This window comes from Sorex fumeus, unplaced genomic scaffold, assembly GCF_029834395.1.
Source record: "Sorex fumeus unplaced genomic scaffold, SorFum_2.1 ptg000021l, whole genome shotgun sequence".
Taxonomy (NCBI): Eukaryota; Metazoa; Chordata; class Mammalia; order Eulipotyphla; family Soricidae; genus Sorex; species Sorex fumeus.
The window spans coordinates 16,815,241-16,822,152 of NW_026606078.1; the positions used below are offsets into that span (position 1 = coordinate 16,815,241).

The window sequence follows — 6,912 nt, forward strand, 5'->3', positions numbered from 1 at the left end:
GAGTAATTCCTGACTGCAGAGCCAGGAGTAACCCCTGTGCATCGTCAGGTGTGACCCAAAAACGCAAAAAAAAAAAATAGATGATGAATACCTTTAGATATTTTGAAGTAAAGTAGAAACAGCCAGGAAGCTCACCAGAAAAGAGTTCTCCTTGGTCGAAAACAACATCACCTCTGGCGTGAGAGCATAGAGAAAATAACGTTTCCATTTTATGCCATGTTAAAGCAAGCCAGACATGATCTTGGAAAGTTTGTCAAAGGAAAGCATGACTATAGGAAGGATAAGATGACAACTGAATCTTAGAGGTAAAATATACAAGTGAAGAAAAGGTCAAGAAGTGGGCGGTATGATGGCGACCAGGTATACTAAGAAAAGCATTTTTTAAAAAATAAAATGCAATGAGACATCAAAAAAGACCTTTTTAAATGTTTAAGAACAGGGATATAACTCAGGGATAGAGCATTTGCCTTCCATTGTATGATGATCTGGGATTGATCCTTAGCATTGCAAACAGCATTATTTTTTAATTTTTAATTTCTTTCTTTCTTGCTTATTTGCTTGCTTGTTTTTCTTGTTTTTTTTTTGGGGGGTCGCACCTGGCTATTCATAGGGGTTATTTTTAATTTTAAAAAAAATTATAATTTTTATTTTTTACCTGTGGTTTAAAATGAAATCTAAAATATTTTAGAGTAAATATATGTGAAGAAGAATAAAATTCACGGGAATTATTTAGTGTTCTTAATGATACAGCAGTCAGAATTTTGAGGTTAATTTTATGGGTAGTGCATAAATAATTTTTCCCCATTATGTAGGCTGTCTTTTTATGATGGTCACCATTTTTTCTAAGTTGCAGAAACGTCTTAGTTTAATGTAGTCTCATTTGTTTATCTTCATTTCCTCTTCCTTGGTTAGTGGTGTTTCATTCTAGAAGTTTCCCTTAGCTTTAATGTCATGGAGGGATAGTCCCACATTTTTCTCCATATATCTTAAGAATTCAGGTATGATATTGAGGTTTTTAGTACATTTGATCTGACTTTGTGCCTGGCACTATAAAGAGGTCTGAGTTCAATTTTTTTTTTTTTTGCATGTTGCTGTCCAGGTTTCCCAGCACCACTTGTTGAAGAGACTTCCTTGCTCAACTTCATATTTTTTGAGCCTTTATGAAAGATTAGGTAATAATAATCTGAGGGCCAGCGTCAGGATATTTGACTATATTCCATTGAAGTGAGCCCTGTCTTTATCTGAATATCATGATATTTTGATTACTACGACTTTGTAGTAGGGTTGCAAGTTGGGGAAGCTGTTCCATTCTTCTTTTTACCAAAGATTGCTTTAGCTCGTCATAGGAGTTTATTGTTGTGTATGAGTTTCAAGAGTGTTTAATCTATTTCTTTGAAAAATGTTATGGGTATCCTTATAGGAAGTGCAGTAAATCTTTATAGAGCTTTGGGGTGTATTGCCTTTTTCACAGTTTTAATCCTCTCAATCCATGAGCATGGGATGTGATTCCATTTCCTCATATACTCACTTATTTCGTGAAGTAGAGTTTGTAGGGGTTTTTTTTTGTATAGTTCCTTAACATTTTATCATTTATCACTTAACTTCCCCTTAGTCGGTGATTTGCTCGAGCGGGCGCCAGTAACGTCTCCATTTGTCCCTGTCGCGTGCTAGTGTAACCCAATGGCACCTGTTCGATCCGGGAAGATGAAGGGCCTCAAACCGATCGTTCATGATGTTGACGAAGAAGTCTGACCATCTGGAAGGTGGGCAGCCACGCAGTCTTTTGACATCCCGTGGAATCCAGTCGGTAACAGCTCTAGTCCTGCGGTCGTCTCTAAATCTCATTACGTGACCAGCCCATCTGATTTTCGACACCTTGGCATAAGAGACTGCGTCCCTGATTCTTGATCATCGACAGATGTCAGAACTCCGGATTATCTCTCTCATTTGAGTGAAACGTGATATTCCAAGCATAGCTCTTTCTATTCTTCTTTGGGAGACCTGAATACTGTTCTCATCTTGTTTGCGTAGGGCCCAGGTCTCTGAGGCATATGTTAATGCAGGAAGAACAGTGGAATCAAAGAGATGTGCCCGGAGCCAGAGGTTCTTCTTCCTCTTAGCTATTTATTCGACTTACTTGAAGTCATTCCAAGCCGCTCTCTTCCTTCTGCACAGCTCGGGTGCCAAGTCATTTGTCATGTTGACCTCTCAACTGGGGTAAACATAGCTGTTGCATTCGGAGATAGTCGTTCCATTGAGAGTGAATGGGGCATCAGGGACAAGGCTGTTTCGCATAAACATTGTCTTCGTAAGATACAGCTGTAGTCCTACCTTTCCACACTCACGGTCAAAGTCGGCCAGCATTTGTGCTGCTTGGCTGATGTTTGGTGTTATTAAAATAATGTCACAAGCAAAACGGAGGTGGTGTAGTTGCCGACCATCTATCTTCACTCCAATTCCTTCCCATTCCAGTCGTCGCATGATGTTCTCGAGGGTGGCACTGAAGAGTTTCCGTAAAAGGGTATTACCCTGCCGCACCCCACTCTTGACATCAACGATCACTTCTTTGTAGAATGGTGAGATCCTGCTAGTGAATCTGTAATACAGCTCACGGAGGATCCTGATGTACTGGTCTTGAATGCCCTGATTGGCTAGGGCTTCAGTGACCACTTCCGTCTCAACAGAATCAAAGGCCTTCTTTAAATCAATGAACGTTAAACAGCAGCATCTTGAACTCCCGAGAAACCTCAATGAGCTTGGTTATCGTGTGGATATGGTCGATGGTGCTGAATCCTTTGCGGAACCCTGCTTGCTCATATGGTTTTCCTTCATCTAGTGTTCTGCCAATCCTATTTAGGATGACTTGAGTGAACAACTTGTAGATGACAGACAATAGGCAGATCCAGCGATAGTTGCCAATGTCATGAATGTCTCCCTTCTTGAACAGTAGTACGGTCCTGCTGGTTTTCCATTGGGACGGAAACTTGCATTCAGACAGGTAGCGAGTGAAGAGTTGAGCCAGTGTATTGATGAGTACTGACTGCAGGTTCTTCAGGTGTTCAGGTCTGACCGTGTCTGGGCCGGGTGCTATTTGTTCCTTTACCAACGAAATGGTGTGTCGGATTTCAGAAGGGAGAACGTTGGGAACAACATATCCATCCTGTGGAATTTGGTATGTCGGCAAGTGGACATGGTTATCGAAGAGATTTGAGTAGAAGTCATGGTAATCTTCTCCATTGCCGTTCTGGAGGATGTGATGGATCCATCAGGACGTCGGAGGGCAGTCATCTTGGTCTTATAGTTGGCGAAGGACAGGCAGGCGTTATGAATACTTTTCCTGGCTTCTGCCGCATCTACCAGTACTTCTGCTCTTCTCTCTTTGAGGTCTTCCTTGATTGCATCTCTGCACTGCTTTGCAAGCTCGGACGTTAGCTTGCGGTTACCTGAGGCATGCGCCAAACCACGCTGGCGAATTAGCTCAAGAGTTTTCGAAGATAGGCGATTTTTTGTGGCTATCTCTCTCTTGGCGTTCCTCGCACATTCATGGAGGTGCTGAACCAGTGGATCGTATTCCTTGTCAATGTTGTCAACAATGGCATCTTCCCATGTTGCCGCAATAGTACCAAAGTATAGTTCCTTAACATTTTAGTTGATTCTAATATACTTGATTTTCTGAGGTATTATTGTGAATGGGATTGTTTTTCTCTATCTCTTTTTTTTTCTTTCATTTGAAATATATGGGAAAGCCATGGACTACCGGATATTGATTTTGTAATATGCTACTTTACTAAACAAATCTATTGTTCCCAGGAGCTTTTTTGTAGATTCTTTGGGATTTTCCAAATATAGTATCATGTCATCTCCAAATAGTAAAAGCTTGAGTTCTTACTTTTTTATATGGATGCCCTTGATATCCTTTCTTTTTAACGAAATCCTATGGCAAGTACTTCAAGTACTATGTTGAATAGGTGTGGTTACAGTGGGTAACTTGTTTTGTGCCTAATTGTATTCTGGGATTCTAGCTCATTGATTTCTGCTCCAAGCCTTTAGTTTTCTCCCCGTTTGGAATAATGGTTGCTGTGGGTTTGTGGTAGTTTGCTTTGACTAGATTGAAGAAAGTACTTTCAACTCCCGTTTTCTTGAGAGTTTTTCATCATGAATGGATGCTGCATCTCATCAAATGCTTTATCTACATCTATCGATATGATGATATGACTTTTATCTTTATTTTATTGAGATGGTGTATTCTGTTGATTGACTAGAGAATGTTAAGCCATCCTTGCATCCCCAAGATAAACTTACTTGGTCATAGTGTGTGATCTTTTGTTGAGTTTCTGGGTTCTCTTTGCTGGTATTTTCTTGAGAATCTGTGTATCTGTATTCATCAAGGAAATAGGTCTGTAATTTTCTTTTTTGTGGTGTCTCTGTCTGATTTGAGTATTAGGGTGATCTTTGCTTCATAGAAACTATTTGGGAGTATTTATGATTCTTCAATTTCCTGGAAATCTTGAAAAATGTTGGCAGCATTTCCTCTTTAAAGCTTTGAAATATTTCACTATTGAATCCATCTGGGCCAGGGATTCTGTTTGGAGGGGTACTTTTGACCATCATTTCAATTTCCTTGGTAGTGATAGGTTCAAGTATTCTAAATCTTCTTGGTTCAGGCTTGGGAGGTAATTGGAATCCATTAACCTATCAATTTATTCAAGATTCTCTCATTTCCTGCTGCAAAGATTCTCAATATAATCTCTGATGATCCTATGGATTTCTGTACTTTCTATTAGGATAACCCCCTTTCCATTTCTGATTCGATTTATTAGAATTCTTTCTGTTTCTTTGAGAGGCTTCTAGAGGTTTATTGATCTTGTTTATTTTCTCAAAGAACCAGCTTTTTCTTTTATTGGTCTTCTGGATTGTATTTTGGGTTTCTAGCTCATTGATTTATACTACAAATTTTATTATTTCCTTGCTCCAGCCTAGTTTGCACTCCTTTTGTTGGTCATTTTCCAAAATCTTGAGCTCTAATTTATTCATGTAGGCCCTTTCTTTCTTCCTGATGAATTCTGGCAGAGCTATAATCTTTCCTCTTAACACTGCTTTTGCTGTGTCCCACAAGTTCTGGTAGCTCGCGTCCTCATTCTCATTTGTTTCTGGAACCATTTTATTTCCGCTTTGATTTCTTCTCTAAGCCAACGGTTGTTCATTTCTTCCCTTAAATAAAATATTTCCTTGCTGAGATTTAGTCTGTTTGATCTATTGAGAAGTGACAAAGTAGTGTTGAAATCTCCACCTAGTACTCTTTTGTTATCAATGTTTTTTTTAAGTCTATTAGAAGTTGTTTTTAAGTCTTTTGCTGGTCTGTCATTGAGCATCTACATTGAGGAGGGTAAGTTCTTTCTGATGTACAGATCCCATGATCATGAAGAAATGACATTCACTGTCTCTTATAACCTTTAGCCTGAAGTCCATGTGGTCTGATACTAGTATGACTACTCCAGCTTTGTGGAGGTGTTCTTTCCTTGAAGACTTGTTTTCCAGCCTTTTACTTTTAGCCCACGGTTGCTTTGATTGCTCAGATGTGTTTCTTGCAGGCATCAGAATGTTGGGTTCAGTTTTCTAATTCATCTTCCTATTCTGTGCCTCTGAATTGGCACATTTAGTCCATTGACATTGAGAGAGATTGTTGTTATGGGGATTTGTGCTATCTTTATGTAGAATTTTTGTATTTGTGGGGATTGCCTTAGCTTAACGTAGCCGTGTTAGTTCTTCTTGCAACAAAAATATGGAACTCTTTACAAGTTTGCATGTCATCTCTGTGCAAGGACCATGATAGTCTCTGTATCATTTCAATTTTAGTATATGTGTAACCAAACCTAGTAGGAGTTAGTTTTTCTCTTCTGATTACTTTGAGTGTTGTCCTTACTTACCCTATGGCAGACTGTGGTACCTAATCAAGGAAAGTATTTCAAAGCAGCTTGATAGATTTAGAAGTTTAATGTCCCAGAAAGAAAAATATGGTTTTTACCATATTATCTTTTACCATAATCAAGGCATCAGTTTTACAAAATAATTCTTTTGGAAGATGTTATATGAGTCCTGTTTAATGCCCTTCCCTGAAACCTTCATTAAGACCATTAAACTAGAGCCTTTTGCTATTCTCACCTCAGTCCCGTGTACATCTCCAGGAAAAGGTGGATGGTGTTGTCTGCACTTTGACCACCTTGAATGTAAGTAGGATTTTTCTCCTGAAGGAAGAGGTGAGGAGGATATTGATGTTTTCATTCCACATTATTATAAGTTCAACTTGAACGGAAGTTGAGACTCATGAGGCTCCTGTAAAGGACAGAAAAAAGGGTCTCAGTGAAGTTTAATGGCCAACACACATTAACAACACAGATGACTCAAAGCAGCCTGTGTGCATCTTTGTGTATAGTGAGTTTCATATCTAATGATAGTGATTCTCAGTCATGACACACGGGCAAAACAGACCTATAATTAAAAATCTAGTTCTCTGAGCAGAGTGGGGTTTCTTAGGTGATTGAACAAGTGTGTAGTAATTTATTACTAAGCACATACGTAGTTTGAATGATGTGTACTTTTTGATCTAAAATTAATTCCAAATATGTCTAAAATGACAGTCTCCTGACCCCGCACCTGGCTTTCTTCACCGGGGTCCCTTGGAGGGGGTGTGTTGAGTTTCCCTCATCGTGCCAAGCAGAGCCCCGGCACCTGAAGTCCTCTGCAACCAGCCATAGGTACGCTTTAAACCACTCTCCCCAAGCTTGAAGGAGCCTCATGCATGAACGAATCTGACAGAGGATCCCAGGTGTGCGCAACCGGGGGATGAGATCTCCATGGCTGCTCAGATCAAGACTGGGCCCACTCCAACCAGATCCCCCATCTCCTAGTAGC

General features: G+C 39.7%; 1 pseudogene; it reads right to left on the bottom strand.

Moving 5' to 3' along the window:
* Positions 1-5,776: 5,776 nt before the first annotated feature.
* On the bottom strand, positions 5,777-5,873 carry LOC130022996 (uncharacterized; annotated as a pseudogene).
* Positions 5,874-6,912: the final 1,039 nt, after the last annotated feature.